Genomic DNA, 14,647 nt, shown 5'->3' with positions numbered 1-14,647 from the left:
ATAGCAGTATACTTTGACAACAGACTCATTCCAATCAGTGCTCACACTGGACAAAAAACTGTATAAGACTGTAAATTTATTTACTGAATATATATTTTATCAACATATTATTTAAATTTACACTCACCTAAATGTTCAATAATTACTTTTGAGTCTACCTGTACTTATTTAGTTTCAAGAATAAATGCTGTTTTGGTTTTGGTTGATAGAACTTTTAACAAGTATTTTTTTAACAAGCTGGAAAAATACTGTAAATTCTATGACAATACTTATTAATTACTATGCTATTGAAAAAAATCATAATAGTACATCTAGCAATTCAGATTTGGTGTAGTTTGACACTCAGATTTATCCTCTCAAAATCTACCAAGTAAATAACAAATACACACGAACTTGATTTTTTAACTATTTTCCAAAGAAACTCATTAAGAAACAACTAGAATATAATACAGCATGAATAAGTCAATTTTTTTTTGAAAATGTAAAATTTAATGATAATTTTTACGCAATATATTTAATGTGAATCTAAAGATGATATTCACTGCTCAAGTTCAGAACATTCTCGGAGAAACTGGTTAACATATTACATATATAGTATTGATACATATATATGATGAATACAGAGGGTACTACTGTACTTACTCCAAAATATTATTTTTAGTCTGCACAGTACAAAGTATTATCAAAGGGTTGTATAACTAATTGTTATACACTCTGTAAAACCAAAAGTGGGAAATTCCAGGTCACAATTTTATATATACACATTAATGTATGCAGAGTGAAATCTGGCATCAGTTAATCTTATTATGCATTAGGCATCAGCATCTCGGCAAAGAATGGTAAATGTAAGAAAAGCTTCCGTGTCGATTTACAAAAATCTACCATATCTGCAACAAAATACCATACTTGGCAAGCTTTAGAAAAAGCTTATTTTCTGGAAAATTGTCTTTAAATTGTTTTTGTATGGCAAAGATGTTTTAAGGGCAGTTACATGTAAATTGAATGTGATGAGAATTTAGGGGACCTACCAACTGTAAAAACAAAGTATTGAAAAAAATTTTAGTGAACTCGCTCATAAGGGCCATTGCCTTGCATTGCAATGCATGAGAAGCTCCTAGAAAACATTTTTAACAGTAATGAAAAATAGTAAATGAAAAATCTGAATTTCTAAATTTAAAATTAAAACAGTACTACAAGAACAACTTCATGGGTGAAGTAACTTTTACTGCCAGTGTTCTAACGTATGAGCAATGTTAGATTTATTACATGATCCAGAAACAAAGCAACAATTATCACACAGAAAATGTTCAGAATGGCTTTAATAGAGCTTGTGAGGAAAGGAAAACTGACAAGATTTTAGCTCATGTTCTGAAGGTAAGATATGACATGACAAAGATATGGAAGACAAAAAGAAATTGTACAGACTAAACCAGCCTTATTCATTCAGTATGGGAACTTTCCAATATCATCTTAGAACAGAAAATATGTTAATACTGAACAGAAAATAAAATAAAATAAATTATAAAGTACCAAAATCAGTCACAACAAAACAAGTATGTTACTTAACACAAATTATCAAGTGTATGAATACATGTAAATTAAATTTAAAAAAAAATTATAAATACATATAATCTGAAAATAGAGATTGTATAATTTCCTAATACTGTAATAAAAATTGCAGACATTAGTTTATAAGATATCAAATGTTTATACAAAAAAAAAAGTTTCACTGAAATACACTACCCTTACACTGAAAATACTTAAATATATGAATGGAAAATGTAATGAAAATGCTACTTTACAAATAAAAATTGTTGTAACAGTGCGGTAACAATTCAAACAAACTTCTAATAATAAATCTGCAACATTATTTCAGTAGACGTTATTTAAGACAGGAACTCCACAATGAATAGGGTACTAGTTTTAGAAAAGGGTTCAGAAAAATATGAGATATATATATGTTACTGATAATAAATTTTAATACAAAACAATAATAACAATTAAATAAAGCAAACACTAAAATACATCATGGCTAGGAAAATAAAAAAATAGCGAAGCTGAAATTTTTAATCATGTTTTTTTTCATTAAAGCAGATTAGAACTAGAGTAAAAAAAATAAAATCCTTCAAATTTATGATTATATCAAAATTTATTTATGATTTTATATCAAGTGAATCTACTGAAATGTTGATAAGGCTAGTCAACTCAAAATCTGCAGTTTGAGATATGAAAGTGCATATGAAAAATTATCTGTGTCTGATGAGGTCCTGCCCTCTTAAGTGTTAATTCACAGTTGCGAATTAAACACTGACAATTTTTACTGCAAATATCTCTAAGTTGTAAAACAGTAACTTTTTATTAATTCTTTTACAACATTATTAATTATTATTATTATTATTCAGTAACATTATTAATTGAATGCTAAAGTAATTTATCACCCCTTTGGATGTAAGCCTCTAAAATATATGCAAGCATGGAAAAACATAAAATCTTTTGTTGTAACTTTTATTTCATACTAATGTAAAAAAAAAAATTTTTACTCTACAACACAATCACATGTGCTGTCAAATTAGACTGAATCTAGTTAAAATAATGCAAAGATTTTCTGTCTTAAAAAAAATAAATATCAGTATTTTACAGGTTGGCTGCCATGCGCAGAGTTAAAATTTTTGCCAATATCGAAAATGAGAGAAATTTATCTCACAAAAAGTTGCATGTCTCTCGCTACAGAGTGGTTTGTAAAAATTGAGAGCTAATTGTTACCCAATGTTAGTAACAATATTACATGATGTAATAGGAAAATTCCTACAGATTATGAAAATGTAATTAGCATTTTTATAGCGCATTTTTAACGAAAAAAAAAAATTCAAGTCCACAAAAAAAATCATACAATTTCTGTTTCCTAACCAAAAATATCAGTGTTTTATTACACTTTTGTATTTATACAACACGTATCATAATTTTCATTTGTACAGTTGGCAGACCATCTCTCCAATCATTTCTCCCACATGTATATATATATATAAACCTACGTTTTTGATCACGTGCCGTTTTTGTTTTGCAAGTGTATAGTACTTTTATTAAATTCTGTGCATTTACTATTATATAACAAAATTTTCATTTGAACTTTTGTGTTTAGTTGAGTTAAGGTTAGTCTGTTATTTTCAAATTAATAGTCTCAGAACTTAAAAAAAAAAATGAAGGACATAATTAGAAATTACATAAATGAACCATCCTCACAATAAAGTAAGTTTGAAAGTGTTAATCCTAGTGACTTACACCAAGAATTTTAAGTGAATGAAGGTGATAATTCTTATATGGCTTAGGCCAGGAGTTGGGGATGTAGAAATGGTAGATGTAAGGCAACCTAGGAAGGCTAACAATAATATTTGGGGGGCTGTGGAAGATTCAGATAGTCTGAATCAACACTAAAGGCAAATCATTTGTGGTAAATCCAGATTTGATTGATTCTATGATCGAATGTGCCCCGATGAACTTTGAAATTTATTTGTAAGTGATGATGTTACTGATACACTTGTCATTGAAACAAACCATTACATAGCAGAGATGATTGCATCTTGGCCTGATGCTGCTCCTAATGCTATTATTAAAAAATGGGTGGGTACAGACCATAATTAAATGTTAAAATTCCTAGGAATAATTTTATGCATGGGTCTATTCAGTTGCCATCAATAGCCCATTACTGGCGAAACGATGACTTGTATTGTAGCCCCTGTTGCCAATAAAGTGAGTCAAAACAGCTTTCAGTTATTAAGTTTGTTTTACTATTCTAATAATGAGGAGACCCCGCCAAGCCATCGGCTACATAAAGTACAAGGAATAATTGATAAGGTAGTTAGTAATTTTAGAATGTGCGTTAATCCAAATGAGGATATTTTATAGATGAGAGCAAGTTCCCATTTTTTTCTGCCAGTATGTAAATGGAAGAAGGCACTAGTATGGAATAAAAAAATTCAAATTATACAGAAAAGATTGCTGCAGATTATCTTTTCAAGTATAAAGTGGTAAAGTAGACAGAGTAGGGTTTCAGGGACAGATAACTAAACAAATTTGGACAATGGAAGAGCATTATATTGTGATAATTGCTCCACGAATTAGTTAACAGAGCCACATATTTAGTTGGCACTCTCAGAAAGAATAGAGAATTAAATTCTAAAACTATGACCTATGCTGAATTGCAGGTAGGCGAGCTGATTACACAAAAAATTGTGATAATGTAGTCGTTTTAAAATGAAAGATCAGAGAGATGTGCTAATGCTGACGAAACATATCATGATTAGACAAAGTAAGGGAATTAGGAAACCAGCCGTGGTTGTGGATTACAAATTACAACAAAGAGAAATTGTTAATCGATTTGGCCGACCAAATGGGACCATATAGCTCACCGCTTTGCAGAATCACTAAAGTAGTACGAAAAGTCATATTTGAAATTCTGCTTAATACTGCAGTCATACATGATATAAGCATTTATAAAACTGACCGGAAAGAATATAACCATAACCGAATTTAGAGAGGAGTTGGTGAGAGGAATGTTTACTGACAGGAAAATACTTACAAACCAGCTGGATGTAAGATTCGTTACAAAAAAATATGTAACTCAATGGGGCGATTAACAGCACAGTGCAAGACCAGGCAAGTCAAAACAAGATGAAGCACGTGCAATAAACATATGCATGACATGTTTAGTTTCACTGTGTACAAAGTCATGTTCCTACACCCAAAAGCATTAATGTAAAAACTTTATTTTGTAGTTTTATAATATTTGTTTACTATACTATTTTATAACATAGTTTTTATTTTACGTAGTAAGCTGAAATACACTAAAAATATTCATGCTAGTAAGAAATGAAGTAATGAAATGAATAAAAGAACATTCTTATTGTTAACTTGAAAAAAAAATAGGTGGGGAAAATGATTAAACTACATTTTTACTTTGTGAATCACAAAGGAGATTTAAATTTATTACTGTGAATATTCTTTAACAATCACTGTCAGTTAAATATTGTTCACAATTGATAATAAATCTAATTAATAATAGATAATTATTACATAAAATGTAATAATTATCTTTTACCAAAATTTTTACTGAAGTCAAAAGAAATATTCATGCTGATATCAAAATCTGGGGGAAAAAGGAAACTAAGCACAAGTTATTCTTCCAATAATAAAAATAATTAAATATCCAATAATTCCAATGAAAAATACATTCCTATTATACCAATAGATAACAAAAGAATTTATTTACACAGTAATATTTTTACCTGTAGGAAATAAATTCTTTTTTGATTTTAGAAAATTTATTTATTTACAGGAACTTTTTGCCCCTAGGAAATACCAATCCTATTGATTTAACAGAAACTCTTTGATTGCCAATTTAAATACTGAATATTTTAATAACTTTAAGATTTTGTAAATTTTTTCAATACCAACATAATAAAATTGTCACTGCAATAACAATTTTAAACTTCAATTTTAAGATTTTAAGTTTAGAATTATATCTTTTAAAAAAAGATGAAAAAAATACTGATTTAGAAAATATTTTTATAAATAAAAACTAAAAATATTAGTGAACTTATTCTTACGGCTTTTATTTTCCTTGCATATAATCCATCTCAGAAAACTGAGTGTTCAAAAACAGACAAGATTGTTAAAGAACAAAAATTGTATCCAGAAATCCTCATTTTTTTATTAATAAATTTATCCCAGTCACTGGCTGTTCCTGCTTCAAATCTACAATCAGACAATCTGGGCCACATAACAGACTACATTTAGCATTTATGCCTTCTAGATATTCCAAGAGTGAAAAATGTGTTGTTAAATTATGATCTTTTGTTAGGTTATGTTTTTGTTTTCACGTTTTTAAAATGAATAGTCATGACAAATGAATGTTTATAAATCCCTAATTCAGAATTAAGTGAACACAGAAGTTTTTTTGGTGCCCATTCAGATTATGATCCTGGGTGGAATATAGAGAATATGATTTGATGGTTATCTCTTAGGAAAAAGTGATTTAGGATTACTTAGGGATGGTAGAATCCCGAAATCATCTCTTAAATATGTTTACAATCTACTGTTTCTAAAATCGGCACCAAAATGATTTTCTTGGGTCACAAAAAGGCATGTAAACACCCAAACATCTTATTATAAGTTGTAGTAGAAAATGCAGCAGCTTTCAATATTAGATTAGATTTCCCTAGAAATTAATAGCAGATCACAAATGAGTAATGCATGGGCCCTATTGGTATTTATGATCTCACCCAGATACTGTACAACGTAACTATTTAAGTACTAGGTGCAAATCCAAACCCAATAGAAACCAATGATTTAATGTTCATTGTTAATGTTATGGGTGAAATTCTTGTTATATATTGGAACAAATATATATATTTACGCTTTACAGCAAAAGAATGAAGGGAAAACATCAGGCCTAATGTTTGCATTAATAAATGGTTTAACTCAAATATTCATAGAATGAAAAATGTTAAAATTAAAAATGTTATTAGCTTAACATTAACCATAAGCAAATAATAAGCTTCATCAAGTGCAAGGAGTAAATTATACTATTTTACAAATTATAGAAAGACTCTACTTACAGAAAGTGCGCTACTTTTTAAGCAGAATTTCCTTCATGCAATATTAATTGGTTGACTCACATGAAGTTCTGATTTTCCTAATACCAGTGAACATTAGTTTTGGTATGTAACCCATGAAGGTGATAACAGTCCCTCATTCTATCTTGCCAATTAAACATTTGAGGGACTTTTTGTACTTCATACAGTACGTAATATGACCTCTTGTGGCACAAATTATATCTCTGTTTAACTTGATTTTAACTGAACATAACCAGTTCACTGAACATTTCTTTACAGCCAGGATTCTAATTAACACACCAGTTCTTTTGATACAATTCAGAAGAGTTGGATACAATTCATGTTCATCATTATGTGTAGAAGTATAGCTTGAGTTAATGTTTTATTGCTTATGCAAAGGTGCAAACTGTATTTTTATGTAAATAGTGTGAGATTACAATAGGCCTACTGTCTTCACCAAATACAAAAAGAATTCAAAAACCGTTGGATGAAACTTTTAATTCAAGCTAGAACTCTACCAAATATTTTTGATGATGATTTTGATAATGATCCAACAATTGCAAGATTAGTGGATGGTAACACATAAGAATAAAGTGAAAATGTAAGTTTTAGAAATATTTATCTTATCACAATGACACAAATTTGCAAAATAAACAAAATGATATTGAAGTTAGTTTATTAAAACAAATCCAATTTTTTGACAATAATGAAACAACTGGAACAAATCCAGATTTATTAGACAACATTCTGATGGCACCCTTATGCAAATTTTTTATTTATTTGTAGATAACTAATTTTTTTCATAGTTGGCAAGACTAAGATCGAGGTTTCCTTGAAAATTAGTCTTAAAAACTGGGTTCCTACTGATCAAGATAAGAGATGTTTAGGCATTGTTAGGCATTGGGGTCAGTGCAAATGCGTTCTGTTAAAGTGCTAATGGAAAAAAGATTAATTCTTTAATCAAAATGACCCAACATGTTTTATTTTGCTTATAGTTTTGTTAACTACACATGTGACGTCGTCTTCTCAGTATCTGGAGTTTTATAACTGATCTAAGCGTTGTTGACAAGGAATCAGTTGGACAGCGACGCACTCAGGGCTATGTGTACACAAAGCTAAAAAAGTAAATATGACCCATCCCATATTCAATATAACAATTTTGCACCATTTTTCTCATATATGATTTTAATGTTTTTTCATTGCTTTTGGTGTTATTTTTTTGTGCTTTTATGATTTTTTGTTACTGAATTTACTATTTTGTTGGTAGATCAGAAACAGAACAACAGCATATATTATCAATTCTTGAAGAATCTGACTCTCTGAAGTCAGAGTGACTCTGAAGTCACACCGACTGATCAGTAGTTCGCTGAAGAAGAGGACAGTGTCGGTGGACGAAGTCAGCCCATCAACCCAGCAGCACAGAGCAAGAGATCTGACAGTAATACCCCACTTCTACAATTTGAAGTCAAATACAGTCGGACAGTTCTGATATAAGTCTTCCACCTCTGCAGCAGCAGCATCCATTATTGGATTCAGAAAGTTCTTCGAATCATGAGGTACGATTTCTACATATCTGTATAAATGCTACATTTTGGCATAAGACAGACACCTCTTCGGCAGAATGTTTGAACCAAAGACTAAATACAACCAAACACTGATGATACACTGAAAAATGTTCTCACATATACTAATACAAGCATTAGACCTAAAATTGCATCATGTACAATTTGGCAAAGTATACCCATATAAAAGAAAGCAGCATGATTACCATTCTGGAAGACAGAATTTGAGCGACCTGTGGGCTACTGTGTGAAAATATCTGAACTTGTAATATCTAAACAGCTTTTTCATTTTATTTAAAGTGACCAAAGGAAGCTACTAGCCAATTTGGCACCAATTAGGAAACTATTCAAAGCATTTGTTAAACATTTTAAAACATCTTACAAAAATTGTTATCCATGTTTCACTATGATAATAATGCTAGTCAAGCTGCTGAAGGTGATAGTAGATTGTACAAGGTTTAGAATTGGTCAACTTACTGATAAACAATTTTAAAAAAATTGTGTAACCCAGAATCCAGTGTGCATAGCCTAGTCTACTTCTTGGCAGACAACTTCTCCTCATGTATATTAAAAACAAAATTCGCCGCTAAGAAATAAAGGTGTTTTTGTTTAAATGTGTAAGTATCTTATATTGAACTGTACAAATCTAGGAAAATTTGCATAGAATTAGTGGATCCATATTTGGATTGTGGTCGATGTTTTGTTGTAGACAACTGGTACAGCAGTGCAAGCTAATCTGAGAAACTTCTAGAATGCAATACACATGTACTGAGAACACAATGCCCAACGTACAATAAACCTCAAAAGATGTTGAAAAAAAATATATAAAAAGGTTACATTTATGGAGAAGAGAGTAGCAGTAAAGCAGTTGTATTAAAATGGAAGGACAAGATGGGTTTGCTCATGATTTCTACAAAATAAGAGGTTTCTACAAAACAAGTAAAAACAAAAGGAAGGTTTCTACAAAACAAGTAAAAACAAAACAAAACAAAACAAGAGGTCGTCTTACAAAACCAAATTCTGTAACAGATTACAATAATTGTAAAGCTTTCACTGACTGCAGCAATCAGATTGGCTCCTACACCAATCCATTACTCCATTCTCCAAAATGAAATAGAAAGTATCATTTGATATACTTTTGTGTACCTCTGTTGTAAATGCTTCTACATTCTTCCAGACAGCCACGATAAAAAATGTGCATTAAGGAATATATTATGAAAATTCTTGTGTATAAACCTCCAGTTGACCCACTTGTCCTTCCTGTAGTTTCAAATAGTAGTCCTAATCACATTTTAGTTGCATTTGTAAGAGGAAGTACTAGGTGTTATAAAATTTAAAGAAATAGGAACGTAAAGCCATATTGCAACTAAATACAAATTCAATGAATGTAATTTACATTATTTGGAGTGCTTTTTTAAAGATCAATGTTAAAAAAAATGTTAAACTTTCATTTTTATCTATCAATTTCTGAATTTTTTTGTTACAGTGATATGTAATTATTTCAACAATTTCATATTTTAGTATTACTATTCACTTTAATTTTTATTTAGTTTAGTTATTATGAAGTGTTTTATAGTGTTTTCCTTGTAACTACATAGAATTAAGTACGTTATTGGATATAACAGAAGAAACATTTATAACCTGAAATTTCATTTCATATTATACAATTTTTTCAGAGTTACAATTTCCTATCAACTTTTATTATTTTTTGTTGGAATTACAGGATTGTATTATTTTATGAATTGTAGTAGACTTATTTTATTGTTTTATTACTTTAATTTTCACTTATATGAGTGATTACATACAAGAAAATGACCACAATTTCTATTAATTTTTAATAACGCCTACAATAAATATGATAAAACAGTAAAATAAAAAAGTATAATGTGGTTTTTTGTTGCGAGTGTGAGGTACACATTAGATTAAGATTTCAGGGTAAAAATTTTACAATAAATTTGCTATTTGAAATCTTGAGGGACAGGTTTGACCCTCCCTTTGATCAAAGCAAATTACTTTTGTAGGTGTAGCAGGGAATATAACAAAATTATGAAACACAATCATAGAATTGATTAGCATAATCAATTATGCTAATTGATTCTGCTTAAGAATCGCAGTATAAGTAAATTGTAGCCCAGAGAATCCTAACCAACACTCTGAAACACATTCATGAATCCATGTACTGATAAAATTGCTATTTCTAGTCATGTAGATGTAGTCTTATAAAAAAAAATTGTAACTTACGGTAAAGCTGCTGCTCAAAGCAATATAATTAAAGGTAAGATCCTGTAACAGGAATATAGTTTTGCAAATGTGCCTGGACTGTTTTTTTTCTGAATCACTAATAAATAAAAATAATTATAGATAAAAAAAGAATTAAAATAATTTAAAGAATTAATAATTTTTTTGAAAGAATTAAAATAATTATAGAGAGATTTATTAATATTTCTAAAAATTGCTACTTGTCAAAGTTCCTTTGTAATTTTTGTTATTACAAATTGATAATATAAAGTAAAAAGGTGGATAATAAAAAAAAAATGCTAATCAAGTTTTTTCCCCAGTGCATTGCAAATCATGCAAAACTACATTTTTGGATTTGTTTTATTTCAGACACGTGAAATAGTTTTGTTACCTTACTTCATTCTTGTAAACAAAACTATGTATTGCAATTATACAAGCCCCCATTTATATCTCATTCACTGAATTTTATCTTTTTTTTTGGGCACCAATTTGTATCTATTTTATATCACTGAAATGCTATGAGACCCAATTAATGTCTTTTATTATAATTACTCAGAATTTAATAAAATGATATTTACTTAAAAGTGTACAGACTGAAAGGAAAAAAATTGGGGAAAAAAGTTTTCTAGCAGCATAATCAAGAATTATTGTTTTGGATTTACCATTCAACCTGTTAAAAAATGCTGATTCCCTAACTGGACCTGATATTTTCCAACTGTTTCAGATACAAATTAATCCATATTACATAGGATATTAAATTCACAGAGCATCAATATGTAAGTAAAAAATTGGGAAAGAAGCAGTAATAAGAGTGCAAATCATGACATACCTGTCTATTCATGCACCTTACATTACTATATATATAATTAAGGATAGTTATAAAAACATTGCACAAGAAAATAAAAACCAGAAGCTAAAAAATTGTAATATAATTAGAGACTCCAACTCTGCCTCTGCCTCTGCCTAATACAGAAGGTTTTTATACCAGCTAATTCACAGATTTATTACTTAAGCACCACAACAAACAAATATTATAATAAAATATTTTCCATCATTTGTCACACTGTGACAAACAAATTAGGCTGAACATTAAAAGTTAGTAAAAGGCAATTACAACAGGTTTTATAAAAACAATTCTGACAACACCTCCAAATGAATAGCTACATGGCAAACAAAAGTTTAGTAAAAAATAACATCTTATTTACAAAATAAACAACACTTTATTTCATTACTTAATTTGTTAAATAATTTTTAGATTCAAAATCTAATTAATTAATCTTGTTAAGAATTAATTTTCCACAAGATTTGATTTTATTGAACTTCCATTATGTGTATCTAAAAAATATATTTATGTATATCAATTATATAGCTTAACAATTACTTCTAAAATAAAATCCCTGAGAAAATGTTCTAAAGCAATTAATATACATTTTAAGTAAAAACTGAATATTTTAGCCTGGATTTAATTTACAAGACAAAAATACAAAATGAAATGTAACAAGGTTGCCCTTTACATGTTACTTCTTACAATGAGGTTCTAGTTATAATTTTTATAAACAAATTCATTTTAAATAAATTTCTGAGAATATGCACCTTAAAAACTGAAAAATAAAAGCAATTCAAAAAATTGACTGCACTTATGTCAGAATATTTAGAAATAAAAAATAATAGCAAAATAAAATTCAGTCCGTAATTAGAATGTTTCTAAAAATTATGGTGATGTTAAGAGAAACCAGATTTGTGAAGTTTTCGTGAAAGATAAATTCAGATGCAATGCTAGTCACCACAGTTTTTTTGTTACTATTTTTCTAATGAAAAACATGTGTTTTTTCTTTCAGTTCTATCATAATTGAATAAATATAAAGCAGCAGCAAATTATTTATGAGCTGAATCTCTATGAAATATTTACAAAATATAAAACAAATATTTAACAGAAACCTAACGTAAATGATATCCGTGCTTAAAACTGAACAAAAATAAATAAACCACTTTTTGTATAAACCAAGAACTACTGGCCTTTAACAAAGTATAAAATAATAAACACACTGCAATAAAAGCCTCACAAACACTAAAACATATTGCCAGATATTGATTTCTTAAACTATAAACTGAAAGTAACATATGCACCAAAATATACAATACTGGATTTCGCCCAGTTCTCACGCGCATTGGCGTATTGTTACATCAGCATTGTGGTGTTAGTTCTGCAAGGTTGAAAATGGGTCTCACTGTTTTCATTGTGGAGTATTAATTTTGCTCATACAGAAATGGCAATCAAGGCAGGCCAAGTTTAAAGTTAATGGCAATATCATGAACAATTTAATAAGGCGGCACCAAGCAACACAGTTACGCTGTCTGTTACATAATTTCATCGCATTATGTCAATGGAAGGGAAGGTCTGGTAACTGTGTTCACAAATGAGAATTATGGACGTATCCTCGATAAGGTTTTGTAGTCACCTAAACGAGGTCTTTGACAAACATCCATGAAAATGAATATTAACAATACATCACTTCAGCAATCATTTAAAGACATAGGTGGATTTCCGTACTGAATTCAGGTTGGACAATGACTGACAAACCAAGATATGGATGGTTGTGTTTTGTGGAATATTTTTGGCATGGTGTACAAGGATCCAGATTTCTTGCTCAATGTGTGGTTAAGGCCAGACATTATCGTCTGTAAAGTTACATAGTGAGCGAGTGACGATAGTGGATATGGTGTGCAGTGTCAGCACACTATGTGCTTGGTCCGTATTTCATTGAGAATGATAATGGTGTACCTCTTACTGTTACCCAGGAACATTATAGATACAAAGTGGTCCGGCCATTTATTCATTTAAGGTTTTGTCATGGCAGGAACCTTCGGATGGATAGACAGTGGTTTCAACAGGACGGGACGACCAGCCACATCGCTCGACAAGTCTTTAGCAATGCTGCAGGAAATCTTTCCAGGACAAATCATTTCCTGTGGGACTGAGTTAAACTATCCATCACATTCCCTAATATTACACCACCTGACACCTGCATATGGGGAATGTTAAAAGAGAAAGTGGTGTTCAACTGTGCAGATCCTTCCAGAACTGTGCCTGCATTATGTGAGAATAGTCTTGGTTTTCAGGAATCTGCAGCAACCTGTGTTCCAGAATATGTTTGAAAATCTGGTGAGCGTTATGAGCAGTATCTACAGCATGGTGGTGCACATTTTGAACATTTATTCTACAGAAATAAAAATAATACATAACAGCTCCAGTACTGTATATTTTGGCACATTCTGTATATAGTACTTTCGTAACAATATAGCAGCAATTTCTGTTCCATAATATTAAACCAAATTATGCTGTAAAAATCAACTAATAAGATAAGTCAAACGAAATACTTTTATCCACAATTCATTCCTCTTTATTAAAGAGGAATAAATTTAACATAACATTAAAAAAGTCACTTCCTGGACCCAACTCATATTCAGAAATAAATTAATTGAAAAGCACTGATTTGATTTAATTACACCTCAAAAATTATCACTGAATCTCATCAACTTCATTATTCTTTAATTATTGTGTGTTCAGTAAACAGATTAAAATAATGTGATTTACACATGTTACTGAACATACCTTTTTGTTCTTAGTGAATAAGAACGAGAGGCACCTGTACATTCAATGATGTAAGTGGATTTACATTAAAGAAAAACACTGCTTAAACCAGTATTGCCATATTCATTATACTGAGTTAGTTATGGTAATTAAGATTAACAAACAAAATAAAAAACTGACATTTTAATAGCATGACTTACATCCAAAACTCATCTTATCACTTTACTCCACAAATATACAAGAGGCCTGTTCATAATTACATTTAACAGATGATTATACTTACATGTATTCACATACTTATAATTCAATCATTAAGTTTCAACTGTAACTACATTAATGTAGTTCATTCAAACTTATAGAAAAACAATACAGACTACAAAAAATTACCTAAATGATAGTATAACTATATATATCACAATTCACAGCGAACTAAAAGCTAAAATGAGTATAAAAAAGGATAATTTTTACTTACATTTTTGTTGATATTTATAAATAATATAATAAACTAAATATCACCAGACCATACCCAAAAACAATGTTTATGGGTTTTGAAAACTTCATAGTAACTGCAATACTATACTTACAGTTACTGGTAAAACCACAGCAGTAGAAAATATTATAGCTATTATAAATTTAATAAATTA

This window comes from Lycorma delicatula, chromosome 1, assembly GCF_047948215.1.
Source record: "Lycorma delicatula isolate Av1 chromosome 1, ASM4794821v1, whole genome shotgun sequence".
NCBI lineage: Eukaryota > Metazoa > Arthropoda > Insecta > Hemiptera > Fulgoridae > Lycorma > Lycorma delicatula.
This window is presented reverse-complemented; position numbering follows the sequence as displayed.